General features: G+C 32.0%; 1 protein-coding gene across 11 annotated transcripts in view; it reads left to right on the top strand.

Annotated features, from left to right (window-relative positions):
* LOC145248787 (kin of IRRE-like protein 1) overlaps positions 1-16,858 on the top strand; it is a 2,909,730-nt gene that overhangs the window by 2,459,138 nt on the left and 433,734 nt on the right. For 7 of the 11 annotated variants that reach the window (XR_013863395.1, XM_080110422.1, XM_080110420.1 and 4 more), the window contains one exon: positions 10,297-10,375. The exons of the other annotated variants lie outside the window; for them this stretch is intronic. The gene's annotated coding sequence lies outside the window, so the exon portion shown is untranslated. The remainder of the gene's footprint in view (positions 1-10,296; positions 10,376-16,858) is intronic. 11 annotated transcript variants of the gene reach the window in all.

Here is a 16,858-nt window from a genome sequence, read left to right as displayed (position 1 = left end):
TCAGTTACGATCGCATTGACCTTCAATAAAAGTTTAAACTAAAGTTCTTTCTTTGTTCTACTTGCTTCCATACATCCATATTTGTAATATAACAATAAGGAATTTCTTACTGATGTGTTTTAAAAGATTTTAACTACCACGGAATTTCCACGGGTCCTGCTATTATTATTATTATTATTATTATTATTATTAATATTAATATTAATATTAATAATAATCATCATCATCATCATCATCCTCCTCCTCCTCCTCCTCCTCCTCCAAACTCTGTTGCATGAAAAATATGTTGGACATGCAAGACATGAAAGGTCTTTACCGTGTATAATTAGTTTATTATGCTTTGTTAATAGCAACAATACTGATGACATGCTAGATAAGTTCAAATGTGTAACAGCTGCTCACTCTATTTGTGATCTCTACAGACTTGTAAATTAGAAGTAACATATGCTATGTGTATCCCATTCATGTGTTTTCTTTGCTTCATGAGACTTCTTAATAGAGATCAGAATTTCCAAATCTATTGGAGGAATTTTTTATGTACTAGAATTATTCTTACCCGGCCTTAATAGTCTGGATATAAGGAGGTAGTCAAAAATTAAAATAAATGACATTAAAATGAAATTTTACATTTATTTCTTCTATGCTTAAGTTTTTTTGTTTGTTTTTTTTTTTTGTTATTTTTTTTTAATTTAATTATTTTAGTGACCTCACTTCCTATCATTGTTCTTGTCATTTTCAGTATTTTAAAATAAAATTTATTTTAAACTATTTGGGACATTTCAAGTCTTCCATAGTTTAAATTGTAGTGAAAAAAAAAAAAAAAAAAAAGCAATGCTTGGGTCAAAATAATGAGGTAGATAGACTATAAACGCCCCTCTCCATACATGATGAGCTCAGTTCATAAATGAAATGTATTTGTTATTTGCAAATGAATGAGAGATCCACCACTGAAGCAATTTTTCCAATCATTCAGAATGCCTCTTGTTGGTAATTAGATACAGCGTTCAAAGCTTTGTGTCAATACTTTGTGTCATCATATGAAGACAAGAGTTTCTTTCATCTTTTAACGAATTTAATCATCTAATTTATTTACAGTAGACAATTTATTTGAAACTTTGCACTTAAGCTTTAATCCAAGTCCTGAAATATTATTCACCATGTACCAAGTGACACAACTTTGAATACCCAGAATGACTGGTATTTAAAAAAGACAAAACACAAAAGTTGAACATATATTTTCAAGTAGAATGCTTTCTATTTTCATTGAAATAATTTTATTTTTATATTTTTGTTCATCATCTCTTAGTATGAAATGTATATATACCTTTGAAAAAATATTAATTCCAGAATCCTTAAAATTTACTGTGACCAATAATAAAACTTACTTATTTAACAGTGTGTAAGCTTTTTTTATTTTTTTATCGTTTAAATAATTTTATTAGATTTTTTAATTATGGTGCAATCTCTCTAAATAAAATACAAATACGAAGTCTAACAACATAAACATGTGCTCTTGTGCAATATAATTTTCTTAATTTTTGGTTTTATTTTTAATTTGAAAGTTTTTTCTGAAACTTAAAAATTAAGAGCAAAAAAATAACAAATATTTTACATTTTCCGATATAACTTCAAACTGCAAAGAATAATTTTTTAAGTATCTCAACGCTTTTTAAATGTCATTTTTAAATAAATGGCAGCATAAAAAGCACTTATTTCAGAAAGATAAAACAATTATTTCAGAAAAAAAGTATCGAAAAACTATATGTTAAATTCACTTCAAAGGCTTAACTTGGTTGTTTTCTGATATTTATGTATGATGCAACCACCTCCACACACATACAAAACACATGAAAATGGGGGGAGGGGGTAAATTGTTAATACAAGTTTAACAGAGTTTCATTTTTGATAACTCTTTTATGGAATCTGTTATTATGGTTAGTGTTTTAAGTAGTGGTGGGATGATTAATCGGAATCGTTAATCGTAAGAATCATGTATTTTGAGAGGTATCGGAATCGGAATCGCATCGTTAAAAAATACCTTAATTTTCCGATTCCTTCATTACGATTCTTTTAGTCTGATGTTGAAAAAAAGAAAAAAAATGTCCTGATATTTCTAACCGCAAGAGAGAAATGTAGCATGTTATAAAAAGAAACCAAAGAAATTCATTATTAACAGGGCAATGCTTAGTGCCCCCTCCCTTACAAGGTTCATTCATTCAGATCTATTGTAATCAAAACTACAAAAGAGTTAACTTGAAAAGAAGTATGCAGGGCTCTACATTGCGAGTAAAAATTTAAAAAAAAATGCTTATCTTTTTGGCGACTGTTTTTTTTACTGACAAATCTTCTAATAGTGAATGAAAATTCTTTTTCAACTTATATTTTCTTAAAATAAAACGAGCAAAGTCAAATTATTTAAACAGTAAAAGGTTTAATAGAACAATATACTTTTTTTCTTTTTTTAAAAGAAGGCTTTTGAAAGAACTAAAATGAAATTGATTACGTATTATTTCGCAAAATTTTGACAGTAGTTGGCTTCTTTTGAAGTTTCAAAAAGAATATCATTGGAATAATATTAGAACTACACATGCTAAGTAGTGGTTTGCGGTTAAGGTCTTCAGAAAATGAAAAAACAAAAACAATTATTTTGCTATCTCTTAAATACAGCTTTATATTTAATTTAAGCTACTACTGGGTAAGTCAATTTTCAAATATTTTTTTTTTTTTAATTTACATTCTATTAAAATATTCAGCTCATGAAGCAATTAGATATATTTTTTGGAACTTCTTTGCAGATCCCCCCATCAAAAAAAAATAAAATATTGGTTTTAATTTAGATTAGATAACATTTTTGGTATTATTTTACTTTAGGGCTCGTCTCATGTTCGTATAGAAAAATATATTTTTTAAAGTAGATTTAGGTGTGCTGAAAACGCCACCCCATTCTCGAGTAACTCTTTATAAAATACCTATTTCGAATTTTCTTTTTATCCCGAAAAAAAAAAAAAAAAAAAGCTTATTCTAAAAAAGACATGGGGCCTATGTTTTTTGTACCCCCCCCCCAAAAAAAAACACCTTGAATTTTATAAACAAACAAAAACACGTGTTAGATGCTTCCTTCCATATTTTAAAAACTATTTGCCAGCCCCAAATTTGAATGCAATATTTGTTTATAACACACCCGAAATTATATGAAAATTAAGATTTTAAAGGCAAGTCCTGTGGTAGTGTATTAATCGACATTTACAAAAAAAAAACAATTGCCTTTCAAAAATTATCCGCAATTTTTAAAAATTAATTTCCATCTAATTTTAAATTGTCCGCGAAAGATTACTACGCTTATGTCACTTTAATACAAGTGTGGGTGCACATATGGTACATGAATAGCCTTAGTGTGCACTCGAGCGTACCTTAACGAAAGCTGTAAAATGGCCGAAAATAGTCTGAGGGTTCAGGGGCTCATACCCACTAGCGTAGCTAGGGGAGGGCGGTCAGCCCCGGGTGACAGCCAAGCTTAGGTGCGAAAATAGTCGGAAATAGAATTTATTTATTATATATCATGGAATTTTTAAGTTTTAATTTAAAATCTTTTTTTAGAATATTATAAACTCTTAAAAAAATTAGTCATTGCAAAATCTTTTGCCGATTTTTATTGAAAACTTTTGTACTTTTGAAATCATTTGATGACATTTCATTTTTTTAACTGTGCGAAAATGAGAAAGAAACGATATATATATATATATATATATATATATATATATATATATATATATCCGGGGTCACCTAGCCAACATTGGCAAGCCAATGGTAAAAAGTGTGAAAAAATCTAACAATTTCAAAGTTTTCCTATTTACAATGCCTCCCCACGGGACAGAGTTAGACACTAGGGTCGTTTTTTTAACGTGGAGAAAAGGAACAAAAATAAAAATTGTCTCAGTCGTGAAGGATTTCTCCTCCACTGACAGAGAACAAGAAATTGAAGTGCAGCATCTGAAGAACAGACACTACACCCCGATCTTGCCAAAGTGTTAGTGACAGTAAAGTGGACATTAAAGGGATTAGTGAATTCAAAAGTTTTCACACCTTTATGCAAAAACACGTATTGGCGTCATGTGTCTGTACGGAGCAATAAATATAAAGCCATAAATCTCAAACTACAGATAGAAATTATTTCTGCTAATTGTAATTGGTATCTTTCATATCGTTTGACAATGTAGTTTTCACGTTTCTCAGCTGCTGACAAGACACACAAAAGACAGTGTAAATTTTCCAAGATAAAAATGTAAGTGTATACTTTTAAACTATTTTAAAGACAGTCAAAATGTGTTTCATGAATTGAAAATTAATTTAATTTTAACTAGTCTGTGCTTGTAATGAATATGCTAATTATGAAATGAAATAACTAAGAAATTGTTTTTGTGGTTTCAACTATATTCTAGTTCTAATAACTTTTTAATTTTCAAATATAAAAATATATTTATTGAATAAATAAGATAGTTTCTTATAATAATTGCACAATACCTTCACGTTTCTTTTGAATAATCTTTGAGAATAATAATGCCAAAAAAATGGGTGAAACAATAAATAAAAAAGCAAATGTTATTAAAGACAAACTAAGTTACTTTTTTACCCAATTAGATACATTTTTGGAGTATACCCGAACGAGCATCACCCCGTCTATATTTTTTTCTGTTTGTTTTTTTGCAATTTTGAAAAACTGTAAGAAACCGAACAGAACAGTGGATTATTATTGATTGGACACTTACCAGATTATCTCACAAAAAAACAAGCAAAAGTATTTTGACATTTGAAAGGGGTGCTAGTTTTTAGTTACAACGTTATAGCTCTCGTCTGGGTGAGGCCCTGTGTTTTGACAAGCTTCTGGGTTTGACCTTTACTCCTGATCTGAAATGGAACACGTACATCAAGTCTGTTGCCAAGGTTGCTGGAAAGATGGTGGGATCCTTCTACCGCTCCAGAAGATATCTCACTACTGATGCAATTCTCTATCTATATAAAAGCCAAGTACGTCCAAGGATGGAATACTGTTGCCATATCTGGGCAGGAGCGGCCAAAAACAGCCTATCATGCCTTGACAGAGTACAAAATAGACTTCGTGGTTTAGTGGGGGATGCCCTTTTCTCTACCCTGCAACCTCTCTCCCACAGAAGAGATGTTGCGAGCCTATCCTTGTTTTATCGTTATTTTCATGGCAGGTGCTCGTCTGAACTCCAATCCCTGGTCCCCCCTCGCCAATCTTTCACGAAAAACACCCGTCTAGCTGAATCCACTGTGAAAAATTTCCCCCACTCTATATCTGTGCCTAGATCAAAACGCGGATTCCATGAACAAAGCTTCTTTATTAGAACTGCACGCCTGTGGAACTCTGTTCCGTCTGCCTGCTTCCCTCCGGACTACAACTTGGATGTCTTCAAGTCCAATGTTAACAAATTCCTAATGAACCGCCCCCCTAATTAAACACTTCATCAAATCTCCACACTAACGTAATGTACTTGCAATAACCCTTATCCCTGAGTGGCTTCTGGGCCTTGATAAGTGGTGATCACGGTGTAAAAAAAAAAAAAAATGGAGAATTGTACTTTGTATTCTGTAAGTTTAGTTAATAAAGGCAAAAGCCATAATAGTTGCCAGACACTTAGTAATTGCTAATTTAACTTAACATTTATTATGTTAATGTGTCAAAGCTATCCAATGAGTCACTTGGCAGTGATAAAATGATTCAAATTTAATAGGAGAGAGAAAAGTAATTAATCGGCTGATTAATCGGCAAATTGGCCTATTACCAATTAATCGGCAAAGTGGCCAATTAGGTTGATTACCTGCCGATTAATCGGTACACCTCTATTAGAAATTAAAGCACTTTTACAATAAATCAACTTTTTTAAAATAAGACAACTTTTACAATAAAACAACTTTTACAATAAGACAATTTTTTACAATAAGACAACTTTTTACAATAAAATAACTTTTTACGATAAAACAACTTTTTACAATAAGACAACTTTTTACAATAAGACAAATTTTGCAATAAGACAATTTTTACAATAAAACAACTTTTTACAATAAAACAATTTTTTACAATAAGACAACTTTTTACAATAAAACAACTTTTGCAATAAAAAAACAACTTTTACAATAAAACAACTTTTACAATAAAACAACTTTTGCAATAAAAAAACAACTTTTACAATAAAACAACTTTTACAATAAAACAACTTTTGCAATAAGACAATTTTTTACAATAAGACAACTTTTGCAATAAAACAACTTTTGCAATAAAACAACTTTTGCAATAAAACAACTTTTGCAATAAAACAACTTTTGCAATAAAACAACTTTTACAATAAAACAACTTTTACAATAAAACAACTTTTTACAATGAGACAATTTTTTACAATAAGACAATTTTTACAATAAGACAACTTTTTACAATACGACAACTTTTGCAATAAAATAACTTTTGCAATAAAATAACTTTTACAATAAGACAATTTTTTACAATAAGACAATTTTTTACAATAAGACAATTTTTTACAATAAGACAACTTTTTACAATAGGACAACTTTTAACAACTTTTGCAATAAAACAACTTTTACAATAAAACAACTTTTGAAATAAAACAACTTTTTACAATAAAACAACTTTTTACAATAAGACAACTTTTACAATAAGACAACTTTTACAATAAAACAACTTTTACAATAAAACAACTTTTTACAATTAGACAACTTTTTACAATAAAACAATTTTTTACAATTAGACAATTTTTTACTTTTGTTTATTTACTAGCAGGTTGCTGTGTATTGCCTGATTGTAAAATATGATTAAATATGATATTTTCTTAATGCTGATTTTGTATTTATTATTATAGGGGCTATTCTCTTAATTATTAAATTGTACCTGATATTTAATAGTGACCGCCAGACATGGTTCGGTCATAACATATGCTTAAGTAATATATTTTTTATTTATGCAGATATATATTTATTATTATAGAGCTAATATACTATTGATTATTATATTGTACCCAATATGTAGTAGTGATTTCAAACGTTAAAGAAAAAATATATGGCTTTGGTGCCATCAGCTAGTATTGAAACGAAGTCGTGTATCATTACCATCTGCACTAAGTTCACATGCTTATAAAAGCTTTAAAAAGTAATATAGTTAAACATATAAATTTCTGCATGTGTAGAAGATACACAGTTGAATTACACCTGTGAACTACCAATTTTTCAATTTTGACCAATAAGCAGTTATTTTTTCTTCCTAAAAACCAACTCAAATTTGTTTCACAGGTCCAAGCCTCCTATATATCAAGTTTCAAATCTGTAGATCAAAAATTGACAGTAGTTTAGTAGAGATCCTTCTTCACACAGGCAGACAAGGTCACTTTTATATATAGATATATAGAAATTAATAAAATAAGAATAAAAATGATATTACTTCGTTCCAGGATTGCTTGCTGGATACGTAGGGTTCCTCATTAATTCTTGGATAATCTTTGCTTTCTGATCACCTGCATTCTTCAGTTTTTCTCTCCGACCTGTATCTCGTTTACAAGACATTAAATATTTAAACAAATAAAAAATAGCTGATTAAAAACTTTACCAACTGCATTATTGGAATAATTTTTAAACATGTCATACTGGTAATTAATTCTCTTTAATTTAAAACTAATAGTGCATTCTAAATGTTAAAAAGTAAATGAAATTAAATGAAAGCAATTATTTATTAATTATTAAATAAAATGCAAATTTGAAAGAGAATGAGCACTTATGAAAAAATAGTAAAAATAGAAACTTTCATTTTATTCTTCCAAATGATACAAAAAGTGAAACAGATGCATTTGTTGGATCTCTGAAAATAAGTATTGATGCCAAGTGTAATTTCCATATATCAAAGTTCTGCCATAGAATTTGAAGTAAAACGTTTGTAAAATTTAGTTCAAAATTGCATTATGCAAAAGAAAACTATTATAAAATTATATTGTAAAATTACAAATAAAATTTCATTATAAAAAATATAATATTCATGAGATCATTTAATTTATGCAGACAAATTTAGTTTTTTGTTTTTCTTTTCTTTATAATCACTATATTTAAAAAGATTTTCACAATAATTAGTGTTGGGATGATTAATCAGAATCATAAAAATCTTAACTTTTTGGAGAATCAGAAAAATTTGACTAGTATTTTCAATTCCAAAACAATTCTTTTAATTTTTTTCTGGTCAATAAAAAGTGAAATGAGCATAAATATATTTATTAGAAGTTGTTCGTATTATTTGGATTCCTCAAACTACAGTTCTTGTCTTGAGTGTAATTTTCTGAAAACGGAAAGGAAGCTATCACAGATCCTCAGTAAGAATAAGGATCTTAAACCACCTGCAAAATACAGGCAGCTAATACAACATTACAGTAAGCTACCACACCTATACGCCCTTCCTAAGATTTATAAGGACAGTATTCCATTAAGACCCATTGTCAGTTCCCGAGGTTCAGCATGCCATCCATTGAGCCGATTCCTGGTAAATATAATCACTTCAATCATCAACAAATCTCCATCATATGTCAAGAATTCACCTCACTTCATGGAAATAATAAAAAATGCTCCCATTCATTCCAACTGGATGATGAGTCTAGATGTAGTGAGTCTGTTCACGAAAGTACACACTGATGAGACTCTGACAGTGATACAGGATAAGCTGACATCGGATGCCTCACTCTTGCATCCCAATTGACAATATAATAGAGATGTTGACATTCTCTGTAGAAACTACATACTTCGTGGTGGGATCTGATATATATCTGCAGGAAGAAGGTCTGGCGATAAGATCACCATTGTCCCCAGTACTGGGCAATGTATACATGGAATACTTTGAGGAAACGGCATTAGGATCAACAATGTGGTTGTGATATGTAGATGACACATTCATTCTCTAGCTTCATCAGGAAGATGTTCAAACATTACTAGACCATGTGAACTTGATCCGTAGAAGTATATATTTCACGATGGAAAAAGAACATAACAACAAATTATCATTCCTAAATGTGCTGATAACCTGCACTTATCAGGGGTTTATGTCATCTGCCTACCGAAAGCCAACTTTCACTGGACAGTACCTAAACTTCAACTCTCACCATCCATATAATGTAAAGAAAGGAATCATTCGTTGCCTACAAATTCAAGCAAAAGCAATATGTAGTGACAGTAGCGCATATCAAGAGGAGGTGGACAGTTTAAGAGAAACCCTCCACTGAAACAACTATCCAGGGAGCATGACATCAGCTCCAATAAATCTGGATCAGACAAAAAGGACACCACACAGAAACTCACCGCAATTTGTATACCATAGATGAAGGGCTTGTCTGAAAAACTTAAACGAACATGTAATCAATATGACCACAGTCTTCAGGAGTGATTCATCTCTCTGGAAACAGCTTGTGAGAGTCAAACCCCCTACAACAAAAAATCATGACTATAACTGTGTATATGAAATCCAATGTAAATGTAGGAAACTATACAAAGGTGAACGTGTCGTCCACTGAAAGTACGGTTAGAACAACATCGAAAAGCAATAGTATGTGGAGAGACTGAAAAGTCAAGTATCGCTGACTAAATCTGGAAGTAAAGGGGAAGCCATCTATCATTATTGGACAAAGTAAAAATTATAGACAGAGAAGAACGGTGGAGAGTAAGATGACTGAAAGAAGCAGCACATATGCTGGGGAATAACCAATTACTAAGTAGATCTGTGACATCATGCGAAAAATAAGGAAACATTCCCTAATTCAAAATTTGACTAATAAACTAACCATAGGTTTTGTGCAAAGGTTTTGTACATTCAGCATTTAGAAATTAAGTTTGCATTTTATGTCAATAGAAGTTATTTCTATGTCATTTTGGCCTTATTTTTAACTCATAAAAATGCTTCAACATGACAATAACACAATCATATTGTATAAATTCAAAGATTCAATTGTTGGCATTTAGTGTCGCCGATATTTTTCTAGTCAGAATTATTTCTAGAAAGACGTCAGGGATTATGGGAGGGGCCGCGTGAATGTTGCCAACATCCTTAGTGAAAGTGATTTTTGTGGAACAAACTGGATTCAAACTTGGGACACTCAGGTCTGTGTCATTAATCACTAGACCACCATCCCCTCCCTACTTTGGTAATCTTCTATTTTCTTAAATAAAGTTCATATATCAATATGTTACTTTTAAAAATATTTTTTTATGCTTAATTGATTTTTTGTTTTTATTTTTCAGGTAAGCATTTAATCCTGGAAAATCTGGATAGTTTGCACAATCATTATATATTATTTTTGGAACATTCCATTGCTAACAGGTAAATATTTAATTTGATTAAAAGTTTATTGCCTTTTTAACCTGTGTAATGATAAAGTTTTGAATTGACCAATGTTTTGTCTTTTAATTGAGTTAAAAATAACTTCAGTTTTATTATCTCAACAGTATTTCAGTTGATTCAATTATTTTCATTTGTATCTTGCAACAAATTAGTAGAGAGATCAGTTTTATAATACTCTTCAAAGTGCAAAGATTGTTCTGTACAGTAGCATAGTGGCAACTCAGATTGGGAAATCATAAACTGACACAAGAGTTGGAAAAGAAAATAGGAATAATTTCAAACTCTTAAACTTGTGCACAACCTTTACATCTCATACATTGCAATTACACAATGGCAAGATGTACCTTAGGAGGTGTTTAACATTAATATTTTATTTTTTTTTTTTATTAACTACTGAACCAATCATTATGTCATTTAGTGTCTTGTTCACTTTGAAATCTAGTGTCCTACCCGGAAATAATCAAAAAGGAACAACCAGAAACGATATGTTGAAGTGTTCCAAAGTCATTATCACTATGCAACTACATGAAGTCATGAATGATGCAAATATCCCCACATTATACAAAGAACAGTGCAAGTGACTGTAATAATTATCATGTCATTTCAGGACCTTAGTAGTAGCAGCAGCTCTTTACTTTAGTTGAACTGAAGAGGTATTTGCAAAGATCAATAGGTCTACCATGGTGCTTTCTCTCTGCCAGCTACAGGAGAATTGCAGCAAACAATTACACCCACTCTAAAGATCCTACAAAGACGTGTGACCTGGTTCTCAGTGATCGTCTTTTCATGAATCTTTTTAAGGTTGAATTTTGAGCCAGGCTCGTTGAGAGTATTAGATTTGCTAATTAAATAACATTAAAGGTATTTTTTTTTGTTTTTGTTTTTTTTTTTTTTGTTATCAGAACCTTTCAACATCCAAAGTGGTGTGAAACAAGGATGTTTTTGCAACAATTGTAATATTGTCACAATGTTGAAACAAAAAAAAAACAACCTGTTATCAGGTCAGGTTGTTCATAAGAACACATCAAATTACAGTCACTACAATGCAGTCCTGTTTATTTATATATATATATATATATATATATATATATATATATATATATATATATAATTTAAAGGAGATTAGAATAATAGTCTAAAGAGCTAAGTGTATTTTAATGTAATAGTGAAATTACTAGTTTAATTAAAATACAGGAAATGCTCGTTGTAATTTAGATATATAATAAGCTCGATAGTTAAATGTCCTAGAGCTAATTCAATATTAAGTAATGTGATTTATAATTTAAAAATTTTTAAAATTTAAAAATCAAAATTTAATTAAATTAAAAATCAGTTTCATAAGAAGGAACAACAACAAAGTCAATTATCTGTACGATCGTTTCGGAAATCCGTGCTTTTTATTTGTGGTATACATGAAGTCACGTAGAACAATTATACATAGTTTTTTTGGTAAGCACGGTCTCCTCATCAGCAAATTTAGGAGGATTTCTATTGAATTGAAAAGACACCAAAAATAAACCTAGCATTAAAAGTAAGGCAGATGAATCTTTTGGTTTTTCTTTTTTTGAAATCAGGAACTGTATTTAAAGTAGTCATTTAGATGTTTGCTATAGCAATAAAATAAAAAGCTATAATTTAAGAACCTCACATACCCTTGCACCCATTTCTGAATTATCCGATTATCAAACGATTTTAAGTATGAGTATTATTGTGTTCTTTAATTATTAAATTTATGAATAATAATATTTAAACGTTTGTATTGTTTCATAACCAAAAGCATTTTCACAATGTAAGTAGAGATGAGATTTTTTTTTCTTTTAGCATTTAAAAATGTATATGCAGCAGGAATAAATAGCATCTATACATTCTTACAGACCAAGAAGACCACCAGACATAAACATTGATTTCCTGGATTAAAAAAAGAACAAGAAAAAAAGTAATAAAAAGTGGTTATTTGTTCCCAAACTCCACTTTGGGTTTCAGATAAGATATCAATAAACACAACAAGAAATAACACTGATACAAGAGTTTGTATAAAATACATATTTTTTATTAATGGGAATATTAATCAAATAGGCACAATAAAATAGGGGTAAAGAAACAGTGGTAAAGAAAAAAGGCTAATGTCCTAGCTTGAGGTAAATAATGTTTGGGGAAATAATGTAAATTCAAAATGTCAACGTGGGCTTGAAAAGTGTGAAGGTAAATGAGGGTTTGGGGAACAAAGCAACTTAAAAGTATTATGAGATGTGTATGAATATTTTGATGTGGGCTGAACAAAGTCTCTGGAAATAAAAAAAAAATCGATGCAACAGGGTACTTTTGGATAATATCGGTGCAACAGGGTACTTTTGGATAATATAGGTGCAACAGGGTACTTTTGGATAATATAGGTGCAACAGGGTACTTTTAGATAATATAGGTGCAACAGGGTACTTTTGGATAATATAGGTGCAACAGGGTACTTTTGGATAATATAGGTGCAACAGGGTACTTTTGGATAATATAGGTGCAACAGGGTACTTTTAGATAATATAGGTGCAACAGGGTACTTTTGGATAATATAGGTGCAACAGGGTACTTTTGGATAATATCGGTGCAACAGGGTACTTTTGGATAATATAGGTGCAACAGGGTACTTTTAGATAATATAGGTGCAACAGGGTACTTTTGCATAATATAGGTGCAACAGGGTACTTTTGGATAATATAGGTGCAACAGGGTACTTTTGGATAATATAGGTGCAACAGGGTACTTTTGTATAATATAGGTGAAACAGGGTACTTTTGGATAATATAGGTGCAACAGGGTACTTTTGGATAATATCGGTGCAACAGGGTACTTTTAGATAATATAGGTGCAACAGGGTACTTTTGGATAATATAGGTGCAACAGGGTACTTTTGGATAATATCGGTGCAACAGGGTACTTTTGGATAATATAGGTGCAACAGGGTACTTTTGGATAATATAGGTGCAACAGGGTACTTTTGGATAATATAGGTGCAACAGGGTACTTTTGTATAATATAGGTGCAACAGGGTACTTTTAGATAATATAGGTGCAACAGGGTACTTTTGGATAATATAGGTGCAACAGGGTACTTTTGGATAATATAGGTGCAACAGAGTACTTTTGGATAATATCGGTGCAACAGGGTACTTTTGGATAATATAGGTGCAACAGGGTACTTTTGGATAATATAGGTGCAACAGGGTACTTTTGGATAATATAGGTGCAACAGGGTACTTTTGGATAATATCGGTGCAACAGGGTACTTTTGGATAATATCGGTGCAACAGGGTACTTTTGGATAATATCGGTGCAACAGGGTACTTTTGGATAATATAGGTGCAACAGGGTACTTTTGGATAATATAGGTGCAACAGGGTACTTTTGGATAATATAGGTGCAACAGGGTACTTTTGGATAATATAGGTGCAACAGGGTACTTTTGGATAATATAGGTGCAACAGGGTACTTTTGGATAATATAGGTGCAACAGGGTACTTTTGGATAATATAGGTGCAACAGGGTACTTTTGGATAATATAGGTGCAACAGGGTACTTTTAGATAATATAGGTGCAACAGGGTACTTTTGGATAATATAGGTGCAACAGGGTACTTTTGGATAATATAGGTGCAACAGGGTACTTTTGGATAATATAGGTGCAACAGGGTACTTTTGGATAATATAGGTGCAACAGGGTACTTTTAGATAATATAGGTGCAACAGGGTACTTTTGGATAATATAGGTGCAACAGGGTACTTTTGGATAATATCGGTGCAACAGGGTACTTTTGGATAATATAGGTGCAACAGGGTACTTTTAGATAATATAGGTGCAACAGGGTACTTTTGCATAATATAGGTGCAACAGGGTACTTTTGGATAATATAGGTGCAACAGGGTACTTTTGGATAATATAGGTGCAACAGGGTACTTTTGGATAATATAGGTGAAACAGGGTACTTTTGGATAATATAGGTGCAACAGGGTACTTTTGGATAATATCGGTGCAACAGGGTACTTTTGGATAATATAGGTGCAACAGGGTACTTTTAGATAATATAGGTGCAACAGGGTACTTTTGCATAATATAGGTGCAACAGGGTACTTTTGGATAATATAGGTGCAACAGGGTACTTTTGGATAATATAGGTGCAACAGGGTACTTTTGTATAATATAGGTGAAACAGGGTACTTTTGGATAATATAGGTGCAACAGGGTACTTTTGGATAATATCGGTGCAACAGGGTACTTTTAGATAATATAGGTGCAACAGGGTACTTTTGGATAATATAGGTGCAACAGGGTACTTTTGGATAATATCGGTGCAACAGGGTACTTTTGGATAATATAGGTGCAACAGGGTACTTTTGGATAATATAGGTGCAACAGGGTACTTTTGGATAATATCGGTGCAACAGGGTACTTTTGGATAATATAGGTGCAACAGGGTACTTTTAGATAATATAGGTGCAACAGGGTACTTTTGCATAATATAGGTGCAACAGGGTACTTTTGGATAATATAGGTGCAACAGGGTACTTTTGGATAATATAGGTGCAACAGGGTACTTTTGTATAATATAGGTGAAACAGGGTACTTTTGGATAATATAGGTGCAACAGGGTACTTTTGGATAATATCGGTGCAACAGGGTACTTTTAGATAATATAGGTGCAACAGGGTACTTTTGGATAATATAGGTGCAACAGGGTACTTTTGGATAATATCGGTGCAACAGGGTACTTTTGGATAATATAGGTGCAACAGGGTACTTTTGGATAATATAGGTGCAACAGGGTACTTTTGGATAATATAGGTGCAACAGGGTACTTTTGTATAATATAGGTGCAACAGGGTACTTTTAGATAATATAGGTGCAACAGGGTACTTTTGGATAATATAGGTGCAACAGGGTACTTTTGGATAATATAGGTGCAACAGGGTACTTTTGGATAATATAGGTGCAACAGGGTACTTTTGGATAATATCGGTGCAACAGGGTACTTTTGGATAATATCGGTGCAACAGGGTACTTTTGGATAATATCGGTGCAACAGGGTACTTTTGGATAATATAGGTGCAACAGGGTACTTTTGGATAATATAGGTGCAACAGGGTACTTTTGGATAATATAGGTGCAACAGGGTACTTTTGGATAATATAGGTGCAACAGGGTACTTTTGGATAATATAGGTGCAACAGGGTACTTTTGGATAATATAGGTGCAACAGGGTACTTTTGGATAATATAGGTGCAACAGGGTACTTTTAGATAATATAGGTGCAACAGGGTACTTTTGGATAATATAGGTGCAACAGGGTACTTTTGGATAATATAGGTGCAACAGGGTACTTTTGGATAATATAGGTGCAACAGGGTACTTTTGGATAATATAGGTGCAACAGGGTACTTTTAGATAATATAGGTGCAACAGGGTACTTTTGGATAATATAGGTGCAACAGGGTACTTTTGGATAATATCGGTGCAACAGGGTACTTTTGGATAATATAGGTGCAACAGGGTACTTTTAGATAATATAGGTGCAACAGGGTACTTTTGCATAATATAGGTGCAACAGGGTACTTTTGGATAATATAGGTGCAACAGGGTACTTTTGGATAATATAGGTGCAACAGGGTACTTTTGGATAATATAGGTGAAACAGGGTACTTTTGGATAATATAGGTGCAACAGGGTACTTTTGGATAATATCGGTGAAACAGGGTACTTTTAGATAATATAGGTGCAACAGGGTACTTTTGGATAATATAGGTGCAACAGGGTACTTTTGGATAATATCGGTGCAACAGGGTACTTTTGGATAATATAGGTGCAACAGGGTACTTTTGGATAATATAGGTGCAACAGGGTACTTTTGGATAATATAGGTGCAACAGGGTACTTTTGGATAATATAGGTGCAACAGGGTACTTTTAGATAATATAGGTGCAACAGGGTACTTTTGGATAATATAGGTGCAACAGGGTACTTTTGGATAATATCGGTGCAACAGGGTACTTTTGGATAATATAGGTGCAACAGGGTACTTTTGGATAATATCGGTGCAACAGGGTACTTTTGTATAATATAGGTGCAACAGGGTACTTTTTGATAATATAGGTGCAACAGGGTACTTTTAGATAATATAGGTGCAACAGGGTACTTTTGGATAATATAGGTGCAACAGGGTACTTTTGGATAATATAAGTGCAACAGGGTACTTTTAGATAATATAGATGCAACAGGGTACTTTTGGATAATATAGGTGCAACAGGGTACTTTTGCATAATATAGGTGCAACAGGGTACTTTTGGATAATATCGGTGCAACAGGGTACTTTTGGATAATATCGGTGCAACAGGGTACTTTTGGATAATATAGGCGCAACAGGGTACTTTTGGATAATATCGGTGCAACAGGGTACTTTTGGATAATATAGGTGCAACAG

Source organism: Euprymna scolopes, chromosome 27 (assembly GCF_053919585.1).
Source record: "Euprymna scolopes isolate OS-2025 chromosome 27, ASM5391958v1, whole genome shotgun sequence".
In the NCBI taxonomy this organism is placed as follows: Eukaryota; Metazoa; Mollusca; class Cephalopoda; order Sepiida; family Sepiolidae; genus Euprymna; species Euprymna scolopes.
The sequence above is the reverse complement of the archived record's forward strand: the minus strand, read 5'-3'. Positions and strand labels throughout refer to the sequence as shown.